At 36.0% G+C, this 27,234-nt stretch overlaps 1 protein-coding gene and 1 pseudogene across 2 annotated transcripts in view; one reads left to right on the top strand and one right to left on the bottom strand.

Annotated features, from left to right (window-relative positions):
• The window catches only part of Micu1 (mitochondrial calcium uptake 1), a 191,871-nt gene extending 165,580 nt beyond the window's left edge, over window positions 1-26,291 (bottom strand). Inside the window, exon 1 of one of the 2 annotated variants that reach the window (XM_027931277.3) lies at window positions 26,164-26,291. The gene's annotated coding sequence lies outside the window, so the exon portion shown is untranslated. The remainder of the gene's footprint in view (window positions 1-26,163) is intronic. The other variant, XM_027931276.3, reaches the window with a different exon arrangement.
• On the top strand, window positions 7,070-7,194 carry LOC114089563 (small nucleolar RNA SNORA51; annotated as a pseudogene).
• Window positions 26,292-27,234: the final 943 nt, after the last annotated feature.

The raw sequence follows: 27,234 nt of genomic DNA, 5'->3' as shown, positions 1-27,234 counted from the left end.
GATTATATTTCAAAATGAATAGATTATCCACTAATTACATTACTAAAAAGAATGATTTACTTTAAATAGCAAAAAAAGTTCTCAAAAATATCCCACAAGTATTTCATCTTCACACACAATCCAAAAACAAGATTACATTATTATTCTGCTACATTTTCCTTTGATAATAGAAAAAAAGAGACATCTGAAAGGGTGAAGGAAATATAATGGTAAACAAAGTGCCAAACTTTATTGCTAAAATTATAGTTCCCAATTCAATTGAGGCATCATGACATAATTACCTTGTTGTTTCCAATAACACAAATTGATACACTTTTTGTTAATATACTTTCTTAAAGCTGCAACCTAGAACAACTTATTAAATACACACAGGGTAGTAGAGAAAATATAAACAAGTGCATTTATTTTGCTGATATTTGCAATGCTGCTTCTTCACGAGAGAGCATGCTTGTTATTCCCAAAATATATACATAATCTATGAAAACAATAGTTGCCATGAATGTAGGAAGAATAAATGACTGAAAAAAATGTGCTTATGCTATGGCTATATTTAAGATTTATTAAGCTAATGACAGCAGATTAAGGAGTTTTTGATTAGAGAGCCAAGTTACTCCTTGTGCAGACTACAAGAATTATTTTAATTAATAATTTCATAAATGATTTCATATTAAGTTTACACACCTATGTAGCACAATAAACTAGGCTTTGTAACTGCAAGACAGCTGAGATGAGTATTGTAGGAAGGCAAAAATATAAAATTTTAGGCATTAAGCATATTCAAATATTTAATCTAATACTTTGGGCAATTAAACTTTCAAATTTATGTCGACTTAAGTAGAAATATAGTAAGATTAATATACTAAGTAATTTTAAATATGACTATGTAAACAGGATACTAATCTGGAAATTAGTATAGTCAAGTCTCTGGCTTGGTTTTACCACTCTTTCTAATTGTCCAACTTAGACATAACAAACAAAATTAACATTTTTCTTCTCTACTATTTCTAGGAACATCCTTTCTTAAGGTTCAGTCGAAATCCTTCCTTATCCATAAAACTCTATATTTTATATGTATACATAATTATATGTTGTATATAAAATCATTACCACTTGATTTTTTTTCTCTGAATTCCTATACAATTAATATTCTGCACTTTTTAAAACAATATTTCTCTCATTTTTAGAATTTTTTAATAATTTATTTATTTATTGTTGTATTGGGAATTCAACCCAGCACACTCTGAGTTATGTCCCCAACCCTCTTTATTTTTTTTTTATTTATTTTGAGACAGGGTACTGCTAAGTTGCCCAGGCTGGCCTCAAAACTTGCCATCCTTCTTGCCTCAGTCTTTCAAGTAGCTGGGAGTACAAGCAAGTTTCACTGCCCCCAACTAATTCACTTTGGGGTGTTATCTTGACAATAATTATTTAGGATGGCCTTGTTCCTTCAAAACATACAAAATAGGTTTATATTTTATTTCTCTGAAATAAACTCTTATAACCAGAAAAGGCTTAGAAATAGGTACCACCAATTGCCTCCATTTTCCATAATATCATCACAGAAAGAATAAGGAATCTACTGGTCACGCAGCTGGCCAGTAGTACAGCTAGGAGAACCTAAGCTTTTTGTATCTACTCTACTATAACTGAACAGTATTACTTATTATAAGTGTTGGGGATATAACTTGAAGTTCACTAACTGACACTGGGAATATTTTAAGCTTAAATACTTCATGTCTTCAGATTTGCAGTCTTCTTTGAAATTGGCAGTAGTATATAAAAATGACTTCATAAAGCCAGGCACTGTGGCAAATACCTATAATTCCAGCTGCTCAGGGGGCTGGGGCAGAAGAATTGCAAGGTCAAAGCCAGCCTGGGCAAATTAGGGGGATTCTTTCTCAAAACACAAAGGAATGTGTTAAGTGCAATGAAGTACCCCTGTAGTCCCAGCTACTCAGAAGTCTAAAGGAAGAGGATTCTAAGTTCAAGGCCAACCCTGCCAACTTCCTAGATGGTCTCAAAATAAAAAATAAAAAGGGCCAGAGATATAGGTCAGTGGTAGATCACCCCTGGGTTCATTTCCCAGTACAGCCGAATTAATTAATTAATTAAAATGAAATGTACAATTGCCATTCTTTCATTCAGATCATTAACTATATAATGAGCCAGGTATTGGGAGGGTACTACAAGAGGCATGAAGACAAGCAAGACAGTCTCTGCCCACAAATACCTTATAATTTGGTAGTGGAGATTAAAAACAAAACAAAACAAAAAAACTACCATCATACAAAGCAGGAAAAAATATAAAAGCTACAAGAACATATTAACAGGGATTCAATTACATTAGGTTGGAAAATGGAAAGGGCTCAAAAAAGTTTTTCAGAAAGATTTCATTACTTAAAGTAAGTAAAAGATAAGCATTCATTACTAAATAATTTGGCTGAATCATTATCCTAGATGCCACTTTCATTTTATCACTAGATGACAATGCACACATGAAATTATCTGAAGAATGGAAAGTTACCATAAATATAATATTTACTGCACAGTGAATATGATGCTCAAAATGCAACACTATATCAGACTTTAATTATGCCAAATAATATTTAAAATACCTTTATATATTTCTTTTAGACAAAATGAATCAGATTGAAAGTTCTGCATTGAAGACACCAGCATGACTGCCAAAATATAGTAGAGATTAATGTTCACATCTAGAAAAGATGCATTTTCATAGCTCACAGTGACATTACTGGCAGAATAAATGAGGAAAGCTCACAGTTCAGCTGCACCTCTTCTCAAAAGTATTTTCCAACAGCAGAGAAAGAGCTGTTTTAAATTATCTGGATGAGGATGTAAAGTTAATTTAAGTCATGCAAGTCTCTAACAGAACAAAACAATACTTGTAGAAAAATGAATCATCTCACAGAAATGTTAGGTCTGACAGAGAACTTCTGCACATATTCTTGCTAAATGAGGATGCTACTGAAAATCAGGTCAACATTCTAAGACACACTTCACCTTCCAATACTCTCTGTAACAGTCCTTCCTTTATCCATCAAGCACCTCCACGGTTCACTTTTTTTTTTTTTTGGTACTGGGAACTGAACTCAGGAGCACTCCATCACTGAGCCACATCCCCAGTCCTATTTTGTATTTTATTGAGAGACAGGGTCTCAGAGTTGCTTAGTGCCTTGCTTTTGCTGAGGATGGCTTTGAATTCAAGATCCTCCTGCCTAAGCCTTCCAAGCCGCAGGGATTATAAGCATGTGCTGCTACTGCGCCCAGCTTGGTTCACTTCCTTAACACAAACAAACATACACACACACACACACCACAGAGCCTTTTTGCTACAATAAAATTTAGAACTTATTTCTGACCAAGGACAATGTGAAGGATGAAAACTTCCCCTTCCAAATAACTACACAGAAAACCAAAGTGTGAAGATGGAACAGCAAATATCAAACAAATAAGCAGTCTATTTAAAACAAAAACAACCATCCAGGAAATTACAAAAACAATCTGAAACCTCCAGAAGATAGCAGCATGCTGAGATTATGAGTATGAATTCAATATCTAAAATTCCCATAAAACATCATCTCCAGTGCAATTTTTCAACTCAATTCTTAGAAATTAGGTAGCTATAGAGATTTTATGGTCGATAATATTTTTAATGTACTTCAGAGCCATAAGAAAATTACAGGATGAAAAAAAATAAAACCTCAAGTATAAAATAAGGAAAGTTTAAACACTGCTCCAAAGGAAATTAATGCCAAGAAAGAAATGACTGTACAAGGCAGAGATCGGGTTACATAGAAATGAAAGAGAAGAGGAATAAGTATAGAAGCATTGATGAAAACCCATGTTTTGCTTTCCACCTCTCCCAGACATCTGTGGCTTATGTTCATTTTCCATCTAAAATTAAGATATATTTTAATTTCAAGCCCTATCTAAGCCTCAAAAACACTTTCTGATCACATTGCTACACTTTGTAGTAAAAATTGGCAGTTTAACAAAATCTTAGTTTATAACATAGATTTTCATTTAAAATGTTTGTTTAAATAATTCCTTTTTTCTTTAGTGGGGGAGGTGGGGTTTACTAGGAATTGAACATTTTTATTTTTATTTCAAAACAGGGTCTGACATGCTGAGGCCCTTGCTAAATTGCTAAATCTGGTTTCTAACTCACAATCCTCCTGCATCAGCTTCCCAAGTTGCTGGGATGACAGTATGTATTTCCATGTCCAGCAAAACAATTAAAAAAATTTTTTTTTGTAGATGAACAGAATGCCTTTATTTATTTATTAGTTGTTGATGGATCTTTATTTATTTATATGTGGTGTTGAGAATCAAACCCAGTGCCTCACACACGCAAGGCATGCACTCTACCACTGAGCTACAGCCCAGCCCAACAATTTTTAATATAGGTTCAATCTAACAGATACTTGCTGCTAAACAGTATTTGGTTATTCACATGGAACTTCCAAAGCCTTTTACTCCCAGAATATTAACCTTAATCTTTATTATCAAACCAAAACATGAATCAATTTGTTGAGTGACATTTTCTAAGGTGTGAGTGGATAGATCAGAGCAAAGGCTACAAAGGAGGGGATCTGATGCTTAAAGTACATGTGATTTGAAAGACTGTCTTTAAAAAGTTGCAATTTTTAGGGAAGAAAATCTAAATAACATAATTGTTAAGGTATATCTTATGACTATGAACCAAATAATAAAAACTAGTAATATAAAATACACCCTTTTCAAGTGTTCGTGGAACATTATTAACAAAAACAGATTATATATTAGGACACAGGAAACACTACAAACACCACTTTCTGAAAAAATTGCAATAAAACCAGAAATTAACAAGTGTCCTACCACAACACCTAGAAATAAAAAAGAACAATTATTAACAATACTACAGAAAGGCAAGAAACAAACTGAAATTAAATAATTTATTTTAAAAATGGTAATGAAGATAATTATCAGAATTCACTGGATACATGTGAAATAATGATGAGAGAAAAATACACAGAACTTAATATTTTAATCAGTAAAAGTGAAATAATAATAAACATTAATGAATTTAATTCTATGGTTTAAAGAAAAGAAAAAAAAAGAGAAAAGGAACAATGAAAGAAACCAAGAGATGGTGTAAGGAAAGGAAAATGAATATAAAAGCTGAAATAAATAAGGTCAAGAAGACAAAAGCAGTAAAGCTTAATTTAATAAGTTAAAATCACATTTTAAAAAATTAACAAATAAACTATTAGCTGACTCAATCAAGAAAAGGGAAGGGGAGACAACACAATCATATAAAGGAAGAATACCCTCTAAAACAGAAGGAAACTTAAATACCATGAGTCATGGGGTGGCATGTGCCTATAGTCCCAACTGGGAGGCTGAGACAAGTACTTAAGTCCAGGAGTTCAAGGCCAGGCTGGGCAATAGACTGAGATGTCAACTTATTCATAATTAAATAAATATCACCAAAAATACCTCACAGATCTCTATGCAAATGAAAGTTAAAATGTAGGTGAAGGGAAATTACTTAAAAAGACGAAGATGAACAAATTTGACCTCATAGAAGTTAGAAAACCTAGACAAATTTCCAGAGGAAAAAAAAAAAAGACAAAATCAGGCTGGCGCTCAGCAGTAGCATGCCTGTCTGGCATGTGTGAAGTACTACTGGGTTTGATTCTCAGCACCACATATAAATAAATAAAATAAAGGTCTATCGACCACCATACACACACACACACACACACATATATTAGACAAAATCATCACAGAATTACCCGATTAAGAAAAAAAATGTGGCATATATACACAATGGAATATAACTCAGCAATAAAAGAGAATAAAATCATGGCATTTGCAGGTAAATGGATGGAGTTGGAGAAAATAATGCTAAGTGAAGTTAACCAATCCCAAAAAACCAAATGCCAAATGTTTTTCTCTGATATAAGGAGGCTGATTCATAGTGGAGTAGAGAGAGGGAGCATGGGAGGAATAGACAAACTCTAGATAGGGCAGAGGGGTGGGAAGGAAAGGGAGTGGGCAGGGGGTTAGAAATGATGGTGGAATGTGATGATCGTTATTATCCAAAGAACATGTATGAGGACATGAATTGGTGTGAATATACTTTGTATACAATAAGAGATATAAAAAAGTGTGCTCTATATGTGTAATATGAATAGTAATGCATTCCGCTGTCATATATAAAACTTAATAAAAAAAGAAAAAAAAAAGGACAAAGCCCTTATGGTTTCATACATCAATTCAAACAAATCTTTAAAGATGAAAAATGACTAAAAGCACTTGAAATGAAACAAGACTTCCTAATTCCTTCTATAAAGCAAATATAATATTCACATCATTCCCTGAAAAACACAGTAGAAAAAGATGAATTATATAACAAAGTCAGTTACGAATATTAATGCAAAGATATTAAATAAAAAATCTGCCAACAGAATCCAACAACAAAATTTTAAAATTAATAAACTAACACAGTGGGATTTTTTTCAGAATGCATTGTTTCTTCAAAATTAAGAATATTGTTGGGCTGGGTTGTGGCTCAGTGGTAGAGCACTCGCCTAGCATGTGCGAGGCCCTGGGTTCGATCCTCGCACCACATAAAAATAAATAAATAAACAAAATAAAGGTATTGTGTACAACTAAAAAATAAAAATTAAAAAATTAAGAATATTGTTAATAACATATACCACATTAATAGGTCTAAGAAAAGAATCATGATTATCTCCATAGATGCTAAAAAAAAGACCTCAAAGTTGAACACTTAATCCATTCAACACTGGCAAGAGCAATTGGATAGTCATGTGCAAATAATGAATCTTGACCCTGACAACGCACTACATATAAAAATTTACTTAAAGTGGAACACAGACCTAAACATCAAACCTAAAGTTTAAAAATTTCCAGAAGAAAAATTTAGTAAACCCCCATTAGTCAGGTATTTATTGAATATAACACAATAACAAATGAAAGAAGAAAAAAAAAGAATTACTGTAAGAGAAAAAAATTGACATTTGGATTACATCAAAATTAAAATCTTTTGGACTTACCACACACAGGCTTGTTCTTACACTGACTATATAGAAAGAAGAGGCCTAAACCACATACACCTCAGCCCAGGCCCTGTGCCTGGTCTGTATTGTCAAAAGGGAAATATGGAGAATCTAAAAAAATAAAATAAAATAAAAATGTTTCCTCTTTTTTCTCCCATCTTTGGTCCTGAGGATTGAGCCCAAGGGTGCTCTACCACTGAGTTACATCAGCGGTCCCTCATACTTTTTATTTTTTGACAAGGTCTCACTAAATTGCCAGGTTGGCCTTGAATTTGTGATCCTCTTGCCTCAGCCTCTCAAGTAGCTGAGATTAGGGCAGGTGCCACCTTGTCTGGCAAATCTTTTCCTCTTAAAAGAGATTGTTATGAGGGGCTGGGGTTGTGGCTTAGTGAAAGAACGCTCGCCTAGCACGTGCAAGGCCCTGGATTTGATCCTCAGTACCACATAAAAATAAATAAATGAAATAAAGGCATTGACAACTACAACTAAAAAATAAATACTTAAAAAAAGATTGTTATGAAATTTTAATGCCTACTACAAGGAGAAAATATTGGGAAAATATATATCTGCAGAGGACTTTTTGCAGAATATACAAAGAACCTTTTCAATTTAAGATACACAATCCCATTTTTTTTAAATGGACAAAGGTAAAGCCAAGTGAAGTGGCACACTACCTGGGAAGCTGAGGCAGAAGGGTCACTTGAGCCAAGGAGTTTGAGACCAGATTGGACAACATAGCAATATTCCATCTCAAAAAAAAAAAAAAAAAAAGTGATAAAAATAGACAATGGTTTCAACAGACAATTGCCTTTGTAAAAGATAAGTGGATATCAAATAACTATAGCACATGAAAAGAGGCTCAGTGAACTGCAAATTAAAACCAAAATGAGATGTCAATGCATATCACTTCAGGGGCAAAATACTGACAAGGATTTGGAGCAACTGGGACTCTCATACACTGCTAATAGGAAAGTAAAATGTACAATATTGGAAAATACTTTGGCTCAAAATTTAACTCCTCAGAATTTTAAACACAAAACTACCATATGATTAAATCATTCCACCTTAGGTTAATTATTAGAAAAACATACACACAGACCACTATTTGAACTAATAAACTCAGCAAACTAGAAGGATACAAAGTCAAAAAGCAAAAATGAATTGTATTTTTATACAATAGCAATAAACAATCAGAAAAGAAAATTAGAAAAATAATTCCATTTATGATAGCACCAAAAAGAGCAAAATACTTAGGAACTGACTTAAGGAGATGAAACACTTGTACAACGAAAACTTCAAAACATTGCTAAATAGTATTAAAGACTATTTAAATGAATGGAAATGCATGCCATGCTCACCAACTGGAGACTTAGCACTGTTAAAATACCATAGTAGCCAAGGTGATCTACACATTCAATGTAACCTCAACTCCATTGACATTTTCTGAAGAAATAGAAAAGCCCATCCTAAAATTCATTACCTATTTCAGGAGACTGAAAAAGAAAACAATCTTGAAAAAGAGTAATAATGCAAGAGGACTTACACTTCCTGATTTCAAAACTAACTACAAAGCTACAGTAATCAAAACAGTAGAACACTGGTATAAAGCTATTTAGAAAAGAATATAGAGCCCTGAAACAAGCCCTTATATATATGGTTATGATTTCTGACAAGGATGCCAAGACCATATAATAAGGGATAAAATATTTGCAAATCCTGTAACTGATAAGGGATTAATGTGCAGAATATATAATGAACTCATAAAAATTAACAATAACAAAAACAACCATATTAAAAAATAGACAAATGACTTATAGAGTTATTTCTATAAAGTACACAAATGGCCAATAAGCACATTAAAAAATGTTCACGGGGGAGGGGTTGTGGCTCAGTGGTAGAGTGCTTGCCAAGCATGTGTGAGGCTCTGGGTTCAATTCTCAACATCGCATATAAATAAATAAAATAAAGGTCCATTGACAACCAAAAAAAAATTTTTTTTAAATGCTCACATTACTAATCATTTGTGAGATGCAAATCAAAACTGCATAAAGACACCACCCCACATACATTAGGTTGGCTAATATTAAGAAAACAACAAGTGTTATGAGGAAATAGAGAAAATGGAACCTTTCCACACTGTTGGTAGAAAATGTAAAATGATATATCTCTGTGGAAAAAAAATGTGGCAGTTACTCAAAAAGTTAGAAACAGAACTGCCATATAATCCAGCAATTCTACTTCTGGGGATTTATTCAGAGGAATTGAAAACAAAGTCTCTATACATCTATGTTCATAACAGCATTGTTCAGCTACAACATGGAAGCAACCCAAGTATCCATGGATGGATGGATGGATAAGCAAATGTTATATATACATACAACGAAATATAAAGTGGCCTTAAAGAGAAAGGAAATTCTGAGGTGTTAATGAATCCTGATGTCATTCTCTAAATAAACTAAAGCATCCACAAAAACCCAACACTATATGATTCCACTCATGTGAGGTACTCAAAGAAGTCAGAATTATAGAGAGAAGAAGTAAAATAGTGGTTTCCAGGGGGCTGGGGAGATGGGAATGAGATATTATTTTATAATGAGTACAAAGGTTTGGTTTCACCAAAAACAAAAAACCTATTATAGCTAGGCAGGGAAGCATAATCCTGTAGTCCCAGGTACTCAGGAGGCTGAAGCAAGAGAACCACAAGTTCAAGATCAGTTTGGACAATTAAGCATGACTCTGCCTCAAAATAAAAGGCTGGGGATGTAACTCAGTAGTAAAGTGCTTGCCTTGTTTAGGCCCTGGATTCAATTCCCAGTACCACAAAAATAAATAAATAAGTTGTGGAGACGGATGATGGTAATGCTTGCATATTATGAATGTATTTAATAACACAGAACTATTCTTTTAAAAATGGTTTACATGTAAACTTTATATGTATTTTTATCACTATTTAAAAAAATACTAATGGAGTTACGAACATGGAATTGGGACAAACAGGTTAGAAAGAATTGGGGGATAAGGTATAGTAGAAGGGATGCTGGAGGAATAACATTTTTATGACTCTCAGAACCATGGTAATGTTTTACATGCCTACCATCTATTAGTGTTCCTTAAGGATAATTTCTCCTATGATTAAATTCAAAATCATATTATGGCAGATTTAAATTTTCTTCATGTCTTCTGATGCAAATCAGAATTCTACCCCAATATGTGGTATGCTGGCATTTGAGGAAAGAACAGGTGTTGCCTTTTTGACATGTTCCTACTCACCTCCCCTGAAGCAGGCCAAAAGAGGGTTTAGGTATAGCTCAGTGGTAAAGCACTTGCCTAGCTTGCACAAGTCCCTCTTTCCAGAGGATTCCTCCATACACCTTGAAGAAATGAGCAGAAGACTGGGATGCCAAGAAAACTCTCGAACAGGCTTTGTTAAGTCCCCCACAATTCATTATAATTAGATCATATCACCTTTGTCCAATTATAATTGTGCATTACTGACAACTCGTCATCAAACCTAAACATAAAAATACACATATTTCCTTGTGGTTTTTTTTTGGGGGGGTGTGTCATAATTTCTGAAGGCTCCTGTGTCATGTAAAATTTACATTAAGAAATACATGTGCTTCTCTTTTATTTGTCTATCCTTTGTTACAGGGGCTATAATCACAAACCTTACAATGAGTAAGAAAAAGTTATTACTTTTTCTTCCCTTCAGTAATATGTAAGCAACAACATGTCACCATGTTATTTTGACCAGCTGGTAAAATATCTTGAAGAAAAATTTGAGTGGTAGGAAAATTGCCTTTAGGGAATGGGACCACAAAAGTCAAACCCCAAAGGAATTAAAGGAGGGGGGTAATAAAAAGGAAATTCTCCTGTTACATCTTTACTTTTCCTTCTTTATTAATATAGAAACATATTCCAGTATCTTGTACCTTAAAAAATCCTTTCTTGACCCAAATCCTCTTACAGGCATAGGACCATTTCTATACTTCTCTCACCCCAAAACTTATAGAATGGAGTTTTTACAGTTGTTTCTCCTTATATTCTAGTCTCTTTAACAAGCTCCAGTGAGATTTCCAGCCTCATTAATTTACTGAATTTATTCTTAGTATAAACCCAGTAATTTTCATTCTGCCAGGTCCTAGTCAGTTTTCTGTCCTGATCTTACCTGCTCTTAAGTAGGTTGAAAAGACGGTTACTCCTTCATCCTCAATATGCAGTCATGCACAGCATAACAACATTTGGTCAAGAACTGACCAGATATAGATATTTGAGATAGATATTTAGTTAGAGATAGATAGTTAGAGCCACAGAGAAAAAACTAAATCTCTAAAGGAGAAATGGTCCAGCTGGAATGTAGAATAGGTGGCTTGTGAACAACTCAAAAGTTGGACAAAGTGGCTTAAGGAACAAAAATGTATGAGTACCCTAAACAACCCATAAGTACTTCGTAACTTTCCAGTTCCCTGTAAGTTTTCAGGAATTAAGCAAAGCAGGAACAAGACCTCAATAGAAAGAAATCATTAACCTCATGAAGCCAGGAGCCAACATTTGACTGAACCATGACCCTGAGACCCTATCATCTGATCAACCACCCCACCATAAGAGATGCTGATGTAAGCTAAAGCCTACATACCAGAAGAGATCCCCCTAAAGGGGGAACACTATTTTGCTCAATATTTCCCAGTCCCAAAGTCCAGTACCTTTGGATAATATATATTCTAACTAGTTATGGACCCTAATAGAATTTTAAGCCTTGGCAGATACATCTTACTATTAAGATGGTCCACATTCTGACAATGTATATCTTTGCTTTTAACTTTCTGATAAAGCTCTTCTTCTCTCTGCTAAAACCTAACTCATCCTTAAATTCTTTTCTACACCATGGTCAAGAGCCTGGAAGGTTGGAATAGAGGTCTCTTCTGCCTTTAAAGAAATTCACTTATAGTAACACTTCTATAAGACTATATGCTTAATAAAGTCACAGCTCTTAGTTTATATAAGTATATTCTATTGATGTTCACACAACAATTGTCAAATGACACATTTCTCAGAATGTATTCTTGTGCTTGCTATGAGACTACATTCTCTTGATTTTATACCTTTTCTCTGGTATTCTTTCCTGAATACCCTCTAAACGTTAGAATATAGGAATTATAATCTTCTCTTTTTACCCTCTCATCCTAGACAATGTCCTCATAGCCTATGGTTTTAAATGCCATTTATATGCTAAAAATTCCCAAAACATTATCTCCAGCTTGTGCTTTCCACATAGATCTAAACAGTATATTTAACTTCCTACACAGCAACAGTCTAAGTTAGCTTAGCCCAAAACAGAACTTTCGATTTCTATCAATCCATACCTGTTCCATGCATCTCATTAAATCATAACACAATCGAGTTACTCAAGCCCAAAATTGGGAGTGAGTTGATTTCTTCCTTCCTAAACTCTCAAGCAGAATCTATCAGGAAGCACTTTGGGGTCTGTTTCACAATGGCATGTCAATCCAGAAAATTTCTATTTCCACTTTAACAATGAAGTCCATACCACAATCCTATTAAGCTTAGATTCTTCCAATTGCTTCCTAAGTGGTCTCCTTGTTTTAATTCTCTATATTAGCCAGAGTAATCTTTTTAAAATACAAATCAGACATGTAGAGAATAGGCAGATCTATGGTCAGAAAGTGGATTAATGGTTGCATAGGGTAGGCAGGTGGAAAGTTAAGAGAAAATGAGTGGTAAGTGCTAATGAGTTCTAGGGTTCTTTTTGAGGTAATGAAAATGTTCTAAAATTGATTCTGGTGATGGTTACATGCCTCTGTGAATCTATGAAAAGTTTCTAAAGTTCTTTAGGTGAATTCTGTCTCAGTAAAGCTGTTAACAAGTGTAAATAGGATCATATGATTCTCCTAATAAGCAATTAAATTGAGATTAAAAAACAATTGACACTGAATCTACAGTCTATAAAAGGTAGGTCAGAATTTGCAGCTTGAACCTAACTAGGTCAACTGTCTACTAAAGAGAGAAAGGGGAGAAAAAAAAACTTCCTAGGAATTATACAATATCTTCATTGTCAAAGTATGATATTCTAGGAGAATTCTTTGTCCAGAGACCTGTCCTTTAAAAAAAAAAGTAAGAAAAATGAAAAATGCTTAAAGTTCTTCATATGGAAGAATAACCACATAGGAGAGAAACCTGTAAATTCAGGAATAAAGAAAGAGCAACAAATTGATTTGCATCACTTCTTAGAATTTTGCTGTGATTTTTATTTTTGTTCCTGTAGGGGAGGAAAATAATTTTCTCCTCTACCTTTCATGAGTGATTGGATGGAACAAAAGAAAAACAAAGTTTTAAAACATGTATAACACTGTATATATGGTAAATAACCCAGAGATTAGTAAATTTCTAGGGCAAATCTCAAAAGATTTGTCTTAGATTTCAGGAGAACAAAGAAAGAAGTTTTGGGGAGATAACCAGTCAAGATGAGATGGCCAGGGCTGAGGCCCCGGGTTCAATCCCCAGCACCTGGGGGAAAAAAAAGGTGGTAGTAGGCAGGGAATGGCCTGGAAAAACACAAGGATAAATTTAAATGCAGATTTAAAAACAGATGCTTTTTCCACTGATAAGTCTCTAGTGAATTAATTATCATCTCTCTTTTCTTGGTGTATCCCTATAAATGTAAGTTTCTTACTAAAGGTTTACTAAATTTACAGAGCCTCTCATATATCTTTAGTTTCTCAAAATAATCCTTATGACAGAAGGACATATTTTGAAGTGACATTCTGGTCTCCTACAGTCATATTTTGGGGCGACATATCTTGAACCCCATCATTTCTCTGTACATAATATGCCATTTTTCCTCTGAGTACTTATTACTTGGCACATGGTAGCCTGTAGTAAGGAGGTGGGATGGGTTCTGTGTTGTCCTGTAGCATCAGTTTTTAGCAGGGATATTGTATCACTTGCTGAGAGCCACAGCCCAGTCGGAATGGCCCCTGGCATTTTGCCAACAGTATTGGTTGACAGGCGAGGCATTACTATCTGCCTTTTGGAGTTCTCTAGCTACTTTGGAGTTCTCGTGGGAGTTCCCGGGGATTCCCGGGGATTCCCGGAGAGTTCCCATTGGTTGGGGAAGTGCAGGAGGAGGGATTTCCGGAGGAGATATTTCCGGTTGCTGGTTCCTGGAGGAGCCCTGTGGCGGTAGGCAGATTTCCTGGGAGCGTGTGTGGAGTGTGCTGGTAGAGTTCAGAAATAAAGTTTGTTCCTGCTTCAGTGGCTCGTGATTTGTGCCCAGCCAGACTGAGGCAATCACTGAGTCTGGTGAATGGGGCCTTCTCAGTGGCCCTCCCTTTCCTTGGAATGTAGACTTCTGATGATCTGGGCTTTTGCCTCTCCCTCGGGCGTAAAGGATTTATTTTTCTTTTGTCTTCTAAACTCAAAGGATCTTCATCTTTCTCTGAGGTGACAAAGTTTTCTATCTTTCCCCAGTGGCTTAAAGTTTTTGTTATTTAGGGGAAAGATCTGAAAAGAGCTTATTGTTTTTCCCATTGTAGTGGATGCTCCCCTGTAATGGGCTTACTCTCCTAAAATAGCTTTGTCTCCTTCTCTTCCCTCAATCTTTTTTAAAATTGTATATATTTATGGTGTGCAATATCATGTTTTGGTATGCTTATGCATAGTGGAATTGAAAAGAGCCTGTGAGTGGCTGCAACTTTCTATGTGTTTAGGATTCCAGAAATTCTATGAATCTACTTCCCATTTAGCCTTTGGCAATCTTTGAAATATTTTAGCTGGATTTTAGGTATTTACCCTAGAAAAATGAAAAAATATGTTCACATGAAAACTTAAAAATGAATGTTCACAGAAGCTCTATTCATAGTTACATAAAAATATGTTCAATATCATTTGCCATTAGCAAAATGTAAGCTAAAACTACTATGAGACCATTACATACCTATCTCAATGCCAAAAAGAAAAATACCATATTTCACCACATATTGTCTGAGATACAATGCCATGGTTTTTTGTTTGTTTGTTTGTTTTTGCAAAAAAAGTTGCACACAACCATTATGTGAAGCTTTAAAAAAAAAAGTGTCAGTGCCATACTTAAAAAATTTTACTATAGTGTTGCAAAGTATGAACTTAACAAAATTTAATCTTCTGAAAAAAAAAATTTATCTTCTGTGTCTAAAGATCCTGCACCACCATCATTGGTTTTGTTATCTGATATGCTGTCTTTAGCAGAACCCATATAAGATATGTTTACCATTAATACTGCAGCACTCTAAACAAACCACAGGAAGGTCTTTGGAAATACACTCACAAAGCCATGTGTACTAAAAATTCTAGGCATGTACACAGAACAATATTATTCAGCCTTAAAAAAGGAAGGAAAGTGTGACACGCTACAACATGGATGAACCCTGAGGTCATTATACTAAGTCAAGTCAGATACAAAAGGACAAAACTATATGATTCCACTTATATGAGGTACCTAAAATAATCAAATTCCTGGAGACAGAAAGTATTATTATTACCAAGAACTAAGAAGAGGGGTAGTGAGAAGTTATTGTTTAAAAGGTAGAAGTTCTATTAGGAATGATGAAAAAGTTCCAAAAATGGATAGTGGTGATGGTTGCACAAAATGGTGAATATCCAAAGCTACTGAATTGTATACTTAAGCAGCCAAGATAGTAAATTTTACATTATGTATACTTTACTGCTATTTAAAAAAGAAAATCCAGGGGCTGGGGTTGTGGCTCAATGGTAGAGTACTTGCCTTGCATGTGTGCCGCCCTGGGTTTGATTCTCGGTATCACATACAAATAAATAGACGAACTCTAGAGATAGGGCAGAGGGGTGGGAGGGAAAGGGAGGTGGCGGGGAGTTAGCAAGGATAGTGAAATGTGATAGATATCATTATCCAAAGTACAGTATGAAGACACGAATTGGTGTCAACATACTTTATATACAACCAGAGATAAGAAAAATTGTGCTGTGTATGTGTAATCAGAATTGTAATGCATTCCACTGTCATTTTTTTTAAATCAATTAAAAAATTCATCATCAACAACTAATAAAAATATTTTTTTAAAAGAAAATCCGGGCTGGGGTTATGGCTCAGTGGTAGAGCGCTCACCTTGCACGTGTAAAACCCTGGGTTCGATCCTCAGCACCACATAAAAAAATAAACAAAATAAAGATATTGTGACCATGTATAACAAAAAACTATTAATAAAGAAAAAAAAAGAAAATTCAATCTAGTCTAAAAAGCTTATTATGATCCTATTATGACTGGACAGAAATTTCCCAAGGTAGTATAACTAGAATTTAATAAAAAGGCTGTTCAAGCGGTAGCGTGCTCGCCTGGCATGCATGTGGCCCGGGTTTGATCCTTTCTCTCTCTCTCTCTCTCTCTCTTTCTCTCGCTCTCGCTCTCTCTCTTAAAAAAAAAAAAAAGCCAGACATAGCAATTTAGCTAGGCACTAAGCAACTCACTAACCCTGTCTCTAAATAAAATACAAAATAGGGCTGGGGATGTGGCTCAGTGGTCGAATGTCCCTGAGTTCAATCCCTGGTTGCCCCCACCCCAAAAAAGGTAAAGTCAACTGAAGTGTTGATGAATGGACAAATGGATAAGCAAAACGGTGTGTGTGTGTGTGTGTGTGTGTGTGCGCGCATTAAATATTATTCAGCCTTTAAAAAGAAGGAAATTCTGGCCTATGCTACAAAATGGATGAATTCTGAAGCCATTATGCTAAGTGAAATAAGCCAGTAAAAAAAATAGAAATATTGTGTGGTTTCCCTTATATGAAGTACCTAGAGTACTCAAATCATATAGAAAGAAAGTATAATGGAGATTGTCAGAGGTTAGAAGAGAGGGGATGGTGGGAGTTGGTGTTTTAATCAGTATGGCATTTCAGTTTGGGACAAAGTTCTGGAAATTATTGGCACTGTTAGTTATATGATAACATGAATGTACTTAATGTCATTTACATTAATTAACTATTTAAAAGATGAATTTTCTAAATTATGGTAAAACATACATAAAATTACCATTTTAACTACTTGTATGTGTGGCTGTGCACACGTGCATTCAGTACTGGGGATTGAACCCAGAGTGCTGAGCTACATCCCCAATCCTTTTTTTTTTTTTAAGCTTATTTTATTTTTTTAGTTATCAGTAGACCTTTTATTTATTTATTTATATGTGGTGCTGAAAATTAAACCCAGTGCTTCACACATGCCAGGCAAGTGCTCTACCACAGAGTCACAACTCCAGCTCCCCCAATCCTTTTTGTTAAAGACAGGGTCTTGCTAAATTGCTAAGGTTAGCCTCAAATCTATGATTATCTTGCCTCAGCCTCCCAAATTGCTGGGATTACAGACACACAGCACCATGCCCAACTCATTTTAACCACTTTTAAGCATAAAATTAAGTGGCATTATATACATTCACCATGTTGTACAAAAACAGCACAACCCTAACTTCTGCAGAGAAGAGGACAATTACATTGTATCCTTTCTCAAATACTGGATTTGTCTGATTGCTTCCTTATAGTCAGGTTTAAGTTGTTTATTTCTTCTTACTTTCTTCAAACAAGAAGTTACATATAGGATGGGCATGGTGGCAGGGACAGGAGGATTGCAAGTTCAAAGCCAGCTTCAGCAATTTAGCAAGGCTCTGAGCAACTCAGCAAGACCCTGTCTCTAATAAAATACAAAAAGGGCTAGGGATGTGGCTCAGTGGTTAAGTGCCCCTGGGTTCAATCCCTGATACCAAAGAAGAAGAAGAAACATCCAAAAGTTCCATCAAAGTCTAAGTAATTTAGTTAGAATACTGAAAAGATTATTTTGTATACTTCATGAGCCTTGGTTTAGATTCTTCTCTAATATCTAATCTGCCATTATTTCCATCAAATACATTTTTCATCTCAAATATTATTATAGTTTACATCTCTATAAATTCAGTGTGGGTCTTTTTATATCTTCTCTGCTTAGCATTTTTAATCTTTCTTCTGGTTACCTGAGCATATATATTACACTATTTAAAAAAAAAAAAAAAAACAGCTATTCTAATGTGTAGGGGTAAATTTTATTATGTTCTGAAACTATTTAATGTCCCTCTCTACTAATCTTCTTTGTCACTTCTTATTTGGTTTTTATTTTTTTCTCATCATTATGTCATATTTTCCTGCTTCTTTGTATACCTAGTAATTTCTGATTGGGTCTGAGACAATGTGAATTTAACCTTGTATGCTGGACATTTCTGTCTTCCTGTAACTATAATTGAGCTTTCTTCTGGGACAAGATTAAGTTACCTGGAGGCAATTTGACCCTTCCAGATCCTGCTTTTTCGTTTTGTCAAACTAGGCCAGAATAACACTTAGTTTATAGCTAATTTACCCTACCTATGAAGGTAAAAAACTTTCAGAGTCTACACAGGCACCAGACACCCTCAATTAGGGGAAACCACTATGCTTTGCCTGGGTTCTCTCTTCCTCCTCTGCAGCTGACACACTCTTCCAGGCAGCAAGCCAGAGAATCACAGAGCTCATCTTGTTTGTTTGCCAACTCTCAGGCATCACTCTTTTTGTATGATGTCAAAAATCTAGAAAATCACTGCTTTCATCTGGTTAGTTTTGTTACTGTTTGTTTTTTGGGTTTTTTTTTTTTTTTTTGATTGTTTGTTTTTTGACAGTATGGAGTATAGAACCAAGGACTCTGGATGCTAAACTACACTCCACTCATTTATTTTATTTTACTTTTCACTTTAAGAAAGGGTCTTGCTAAATTACCCACCTGGCCTCAAATTCTGTGATCCTCCTGACTCAGCCTCCTGAGTAGTTGGGACTACAGGTGTGCACTAGTGTCACTGATTTTTATCTGCTTTTTAAGTAATTTCACACAGGAAATAGTTGAAGACCTGAGAAAATTAACAATACCTCTTATTTGAAATGCATTACAATAGAATCCACCTGATAATTTGTTTGGTTTTAGAGATGGGGCATCTTACTTTGTTGCCAATAGGCCTCAAATTCCTAGGCTCAAGGAATATTCCTATCTCAGCCTCCTAAGTGCTAGACTACAGGCATAGATGCCCCACCTAATTGGATAATTTTTTAAAATATGATTTCCAAATGTAAAAACTGAATTTCATTTCAAAAAGTAAGGAATATGACTGAAATACAAACTTACTATTGAACTATAGACTGCAAATTCATTTATAATGTTCTACAACAGCTGTCAAATAGAATATGTTGCAATGACAGAAATTATATCTTATATCTATGCTGTTCAATGCAGCAGCCTGTAGCCATATGTGACTACTGAATACCAGAAACATACTAGTGAAATTGAAACAATTTTTAAAAAATTTTAACTGGCTTAAATTTAATTATCCATTCATCTGTCTGTTTCCTCCACTGGACTGTAAGTTCCCTGAAAATGAAATTTATTTTTCATCTCCCCCTCCAGTGCCCCAGTACATATTAGATACATATGGTAGATATGTGGCAGAATGTACAAACCGAATTTCCTAGATATATCCAATAAGTTCTCTAAATACCAAAGAGTGATAAAGGTTACAGAGTACAGACTTAATCTCTTGGACTGTATCTTTATTCCGATTTTTTTAAAATATTTTTTTAGTTGTAGATGGACACAATATATTTATTTTATTTATTTATTTTATGTGGTGCTGAGGATCGAACCCAGGGCCTTGCACATGCTAAGCGAGCACTCTGCCACTGAGCCACAACCCCAGACCTCTTATTTGGATTTTTAAAGCAGATGAAAAATTTTATCTATTCATTTATTCATCAAACACATTCTGAGCTCTTCATATGCCACATTGCAGAGTACTGATTCATTCCTCCTAGTAGGCAAGCAAACTACTAGCGTTTATTTCTTAAAAGTAAAAAAAAAAAAGATCCAGGGTCTGGGGATGTAGCTCAGTAGATAAAGCTCAGGGTTAGAGCACTTGCCTAAGTGCTCATAAGGCCCCAATTACCAGTAGGAAAAAAACAACTGTTGCTCAACATTCTGAAATTGGGAAAATAATATTACTTAAGGTATCATTTCTGTTGTAGTTATTATTAACAAAAACATGAGAACTTCTACATCCCAGATACTTGGCATACACAAAATAAACTTAATCTTCACAAGACCCCTATGAAACAAACATCATTTCCATTTGCAATGGAGCAAACTCAAGTTCACAGAAATTAGTGTTAAGAAGTGATAAATAAAGAAATAAAAACAACAAAAAGAAACAAAAACAAAACAAATAAATAAAAGAAGTGGGTTTTAGAATATATAGCTATTTAAACTTTAGACTGTGCTGCCAATGTTAGCAATTAAAGTTCAAATGTCCACTGAATTGAGCTGCCGAAATTTCTTTTGATCAAAAAGACAACGGAGGGCTGGGGTATAGCGCTCACCTAGCACATGTGAGGCCCTGGGTTCGATCCTCAGCACCATAAATAAATAAATAAATAAAGGTATGTTTAAAAAAAAGACAGTGGAGTAAACAATGTTACTTTAATTATATTTTCTCTTAAAATACAATGAACCATTAGAAGAATGCATAATGATAAAAAACAGACATTAACATTAACTATAGTTTTAAAGTTAATACCCAGTGACAACAATTAGTGGCAACAATAGTGATTTTTCTTATAACGTTCAAAATGAAGTGGTGTCTACAAAAACATTTTTATTTACTGTTTATAAATTACTGTATCTCAGTCAAATTTACTTACTGTAATGAAAATACCAATATTTATGAAACTAGGGTTGTAGCTCAATGATAGAAAGTGTGTTTAGCATACACTAGTCCCTGGGTTCAACATGCAGCACCAAATCCCCCCTCACACACATACACACAAAAGTAATAATAATAATTAATTTTAACCAACTGGCCAAATACACAATATATTTAAAGTTATAAAACCTGAATACTCCAGAGCAAAGATACTAGACATACATGTAATGACAAAAAATATACAAAGTGAAAAAGTTTAAATTGAAAGGGTCCTATACATGTAATAGCAATACAGTTTACACTGGAAGAGGTGAAATTTCAAGGTCCATAAATTAATAATAGGCATTTTTAAAAGGAAAAAAAAATCACTACAGAAACTGTAGATACAACTGCAAAAGGAAAGTAAGTTCTCTTAAATACAAATACAAGCCAAATACAAGTGTAAGCCAGGTTGAGGCAGGAGAAATGCAAGTTAGAGGTCAACCTGGGCAATTTAACCAAACACTGTCTCAAAAAGAAAAAAGAAAAGGGGGGCCACCGGAGTTGTGGCTCAGTGGTAGAGTGCTTGCCTAGCATGTGTGAGGCAGTGGGTTTGATTACTAGCACTGCATGTGAAGAAATAAAATAAAGGTCCATTGACAACTAAAAAGCATTTAAAAAATTAAACAAAAGGGCTGGGGATGTAGCTCAGTACTATTGCACCTACTTACAATGCATAAGGCCCTGAATTCAATCCCCAGTAGAGCAAAAACAAACAAAAAACCTCAAATACATACAAACACCTGTCATTTTTACCTATCCAGCAACCATTCTCCCTTATCCAGGAAATAACACCTCAATTTACACTTGGAAACTAAATATCCCCCACTTCTAATTCATGTGATTTGAAACCATGTTTCGCATTTCCCTAATCCACAGTGGAAATAAAATTGAAACCTGGTCACACAAAGCATTCCACCACCTGCCCACAGGAAATGGCCTCCAGGATGACTGAAGACCCAAGTCAGGCCAAGTGTAAGACTACCAGACAGAAGTTTGCTAGAACAGCAGAGAAAGGGAAGTTCTCTTTCTTCTGTGGTTTCTAATATTGTAAGGTATAAGCCCAGTGCTATTACTACTATCTTTCTCAGGAAGCCTGACTCCATAGTTTCAACTACTTTTCCACAATGATCCCCAGATACACAAAGGGAACTAGTGATCTGCTGCTAAGGAAAAAAGATAAATGTGGACTGGGATTGTGGCTCAGTGGTAGAGCGCTTGCCTAGCATGTGTGAGGCACTGGATTTGCTTCTCGGCACCACATATAAATAAATAAAATAAAGGTCCATTGACAACTAAAAAATACATTACAAAAAAAGATAAGTGTTAAAATATTATATTTTTCAAATTTAAGACCATACTATTAATTTATTTATTTTGGTTCTGGGAACTGAACCCAGGGGCACTCAACCACTGATCTACATCCCCAGCTCTTTTTATTTTTTATTTTTAGACAGGGTATCACTAAATTGCTGAGGCTGGCTTCAAACTTGGATCCTCCTGCCTCAGCCTCGTGAGTTGCTAGGATTACACACATGTTCCATGACAAGCTTATCAAACTTTGTTTTTATGATAGGAAAAATAAAACATTTAAAGCATACTGTCCCTCTGTTTTCTTCTCATATATGCTCAGATATTTATATTTAATAGCTTAAAAGCATTAACAGCCGCACAGTGGCGCACACCTGCAATCCCAGCAGCTCAGAGGCTGAGGCAGAAGGATTGCAAGTTCAAAGACAGCCTCAGCAATTCAAGGAGGCCCTAAGCAAATTAGCAAGAACCTGTCTCAAAATAAAAAAAATAAAAAGTGTTGGGAATGTGGATGTGGCTTAGTGGTTAAGTGACCCTGGGTTCAATCCCTGATACCAGGAGCCAAAAAAAAGACATTAACAATTTTCTCAGAATTTACCCAAACAAATAGAACATGCACCTAAAAAGAATCACTTTTTTTTTCTTTTGGCACAAAATAAAACAATTTTCATTTTTAGCAGGAGTGGAGGGTTGTGAGTGGTAAACCTTTTTTTTTTCTTTTGAGAGAGAGAGAGAGAGAAGTTTAATATTTTATTTTTTAGTTTTCGGGGGACACAACATCTTTGTTCGTATGTGGTGCTGAGGATGGAACACGGGCCACACGCATGCCAGGCAAGCGCGCTACCGCTTGAGCCACATCCCCAGCCCAGTAAACCTTTTTTAAAACTTGATTCTTAAAGTCAGGAGCAGTGATGCATACCTACAATCCCTTAGGGGGCTGGAACAAGAGGATCATGAGTTCCAGGATAGCCTCAGCAACTCAGCGAGGCCCTAAACAACTTAGCAAGACCCTGCCTCACAATAAAAAAATAAAAAAGGGATTGGGAGGGGCTGAGGCTGTAGCTCAGTGGCAGAGCACTTGCCTAGCATGTATGAGGCACTGGGTTTGACCCTTAGCAACACATAAAAATGAAACAAATAAAATAAAGGCATGCTGTCCATCTACAACTACAAAAAAGGGGGGGGGGGGTAGGGATATAGTTCAATGGTAAAGCGCCCCTAAGGTTCAATCCCCAGCACCAAACAACAACAACGATAATAACAATAAAAATAAATAAAATTTGTTCCCAGAGAGACTATTAGAGGAGAAGAAGTACATTGGGGAAAGGAAAGAGCAGGGGACAGTAGTGGAGGAGGGAGGGATATAATCAAAGAATATTAGTTGCACGTATAAATATGCCACAATGAAACTCATTATTCTGTATAATTAAAATGCACTAATAAAAATGGCTCTTGACCCAGCTATTCCACTCCTCGGTCTATACCCAAAGGACTTAAAATCAGCTTACTATAGTGACACAGTCACGTCAATGTTTTAGCAGCACAATTTATAACTAAACTGTGGAATCAACCTAGATGCTCATCAATAGATGAGGAGATAAAGAAACTGTGGTATATATACACAATGGAATATTACTCAGCATTAAAAGAGAATAAAATTATGGCATTTGCAGGTAAATGGATGGAGGTGGAGAATATCATGTTAAGCAAAGTAAGCCAAACCCCAAAAAACAAGGCCAAATGTTTTCTCTGATTAGTAGATGCTGAACCATACTGGGGGGAGGGCATGGGAAGCCTGGAGGAACTGTAGACTGGGCAAAGGGGAGGGTGGGGAGGAGAGGAGACATAGGGCAGAAAAGATGGTGGAATGAGACAAACATCATTACCCTAGATACATGTATGATTGCATGAATGGTGCCACTCTACATTGTGTACAACCAGAGAATTGAAAAGCTACGCTCCATTTGTACACAATGAACTAAAATGCATTCTGCTGTCATGTATAGCTAAGTTAGGAAAAAAACCACACCCACAAGAAAATGGCTCTCATATAAAAATGAATATATTAAACAACTCTGTATGGGAAAAATCATTAATATTTAGCAAGTGTTACAGTTATTATAAAAATTGCTCAAGATGTGAAACTAACTTTAAAGTTTAAAAATGGGAAAATTATGTTTAAATAAGGTTTTATCAATTACATTACTGCAAATATTTATTGTCATTATGTAACCTGTACCTTTGCTCTGGGATATTCAGGTTTTGTAACTTTAAACATATTATGTATTTGGACAATGTGGTAAGTAATTACTGCAGTACTATAATTCTAAATACTGTAAGACCTAAAGAAGCTGGTCAGTTAAGCATTTCTGTCACAATTATTTAACGTAATATTGAATTATGACAGAAATTAAATACTGTTAGTTTTTTTTTAAATACACAAAAATGAATCACAGGATACGCTCTTTGGGAATATATAAAATCCACTCAACAAAGCAGGGAGCGGTGGTAGGCATCAGTAATCCCCCCTACTTGGGAGATTGAGACAGGAGGATCACTTGAGTCCAGGAGCTGGAAGCCAGCCTGGGCAACAGAGTGAGACTCTATACGCCCCCCCACCAAAAACAGTGTGCTGAATATAGTAATTACTCTATTGAGTATACAGGAAGACAGTTTAAAAAAGCTTTTGTTAGCTTCTATAACTTTTTCCCATTCTCCCCAGGCACACAAGCCATCTTCACTTTTTGTTAATATTATTTGGCATTTTAGGATCCCCAGTAAGGACACTTACATGTCAATAACACTTTCTTGGCATAAAGAGGTGGCCAGAGTGATGTCTTTGAAATGGAAAAGATAATGAAAGATTTATCAAGAGTGGGGGCAAACATAAGCTGGAGGCCACAACTTCTCACAGATAAGTGGCAGTAAGTTCTGAAACTTTTAGGATAAGGCATTCTTCAGCGCTCATTACCTGTCCTCAGAGAACCAGCAGGTTGGTTAATTCGCCATATGGCTCAAAGACCTAAACTCTCCTACAGTTTTCAACTTCAAACCTGTTTAAATCTATGCAAACTCCTAGCACTGCTAAATCACTTCCACACTTGACCCAAAAGGATGCTTTAACACAACAAAAGTGGATCAAAGAAGCCACTGGGGGGGAAAAAAAAAAGTGTGATTAAAAACATCTATTTATAAAAGAACTAGAAGACAATGTCTTTCCTGGATTCCACAAGGAGAATATTTACAATCCCTTAGATATAAAATGTTTATTCTACTTGTATTTACAATACTTAACAAAGCGTCGGACATCTAAGTGAGAGGTAAAGATTACAGAGATGACAACAGAAAAGAACAGTCCGTCTGAAATCCTCTTTCAACACAGATTGTCAGTTTCACCCAAAACATCAGTGTACCAGGATGGGACGGTGAGAAGGAAACGAGACAAACTGGAGAGTAGGGGGTGGGAGGCGGGCAGTGATGGACACAGAGACAGAATGAGAACTCAAAGGCACTGAAAAAGATAACAGCGAGAAGCCTATACTTTGTTTTGTTCCCTTTAGGCGACGATGATTTTCACTTTTTTCGACTCAATGATTAATACATCTCCCCATCAGAGATCCAGCCGTAAACTCCCTCACCCACTTCTGACCACATCCACAAATGCCAGGAGAACCAGTCAAGGCTACCTGTGTCTACTGGGCGCCCAAGTGAACACTGCCTGTGGGAACCCGCACTGGGAGAAGTTCTCCCGGGACAGGAATAAAGGACCGGGTGGGATGAAGGAAAGCGGAGGACGGGAAGCAGGCAGGGCTCAGGACGCCTCTCAGCACCCGGAGCTGAGCGCCTCGGAGCAGCGGTCCCGCCTAAGTCGCCAGAACCCGAGGGGCTGGCCCCGCAGCCCGGGTCCCTAAAAGCCGTCCCGCCACCCTCTTCACCTTCCCTAAAAGGCTGTCTCCTTACCCGCCTCAGAGTCCTAGACTCACCCGTCTACGCTCGAGCTTTGGCAGCTCCAGGGTCAAAAGCCGCCCACCTCTGACAACCATAGAGACCAAGAACCAGAGAAGCCTCTCCCTCCACCGCCCACACTCACGTGACTCCCGTAGCCGCTGGGCCTGTCGGGATCTCCGCGAAATGAGTGGGCGGGGAAAGCACGGGAAAAGGGGAGGATAAAGAGGAGGCGGGGAAGTAACTCGCTCCGCCCCGCTCTCGGACCCCGCCCCCTCATCGTTTAGGCGGGAAAGCAGGCTGCAGCCCAGAAGCCCTTGATTATTTCTTCCGGTTTTCCCCTCCCGTAGCGGGCCTAGGAGTCTGATAAGGAATGAATTGGGAGTTCTCATTTTCGCGTTGGTTGGGCAAAAAGGAACCTGTGATGAAAGCTGGGCCACAGGGAGGTGGAAGTTGGTTCTTTCCAACAGCCTTTATTTTTAAGCTTCGGGTAAAATGTACCTATTTCATGATCTTGAAGGTTTTTTGTTTTTTGTTTTTTTTTTTTTAGAAACCTCGCCACTTCCTTTACTGAATGAGTTGTTCAAGTGTTTTATTTGCAAACTAATATTATCGCAGAATTTAGTCCTTACGCTTCTAATAACATGTTTTTCTCCCTAAGAAAGTATTTATGTCGGAAATGGAATGAGGAATAATCCTCTCTCCTGCTATGGAAATAAAATGAAAATATTATGATCATACCAGAGAACTTTTAAGTTTCAAAAAATAAATAAATAAATAAACTGTTCTGTTTAGCAGAGCTGTAGAACACCATTGAACCCAACACAGTAGAAGGAGAAAGGAAGAAAACCAAAAAGAGGAAAAAGAAACAAAAGGCAACAACCTTAGAAACAAAAGATGACAGACAAAACTATCACTGATTTGCATTTGTGAAGTAAGCAAAATCAAATATATTCTTCATTTCTCCTTAAAGGTCCCTCTCTCCCTAGTAACCTAAGAAATTACCTTGTTCACAGTATTCACCTACAACCCAATATTGGTTTACAACCAACCTGAGGGGTAGATATTGTTTTTATTCATTTACAA

Source organism: Marmota flaviventris, chromosome 4 (assembly GCF_047511675.1).
Source record: "Marmota flaviventris isolate mMarFla1 chromosome 4, mMarFla1.hap1, whole genome shotgun sequence".
NCBI classification, from domain to species: Eukaryota; Metazoa; Chordata; class Mammalia; order Rodentia; family Sciuridae; genus Marmota; species Marmota flaviventris.
Note: the sequence above shows the minus strand (reverse complement) of the source record. Positions and strands in the feature narration are given on the sequence as shown.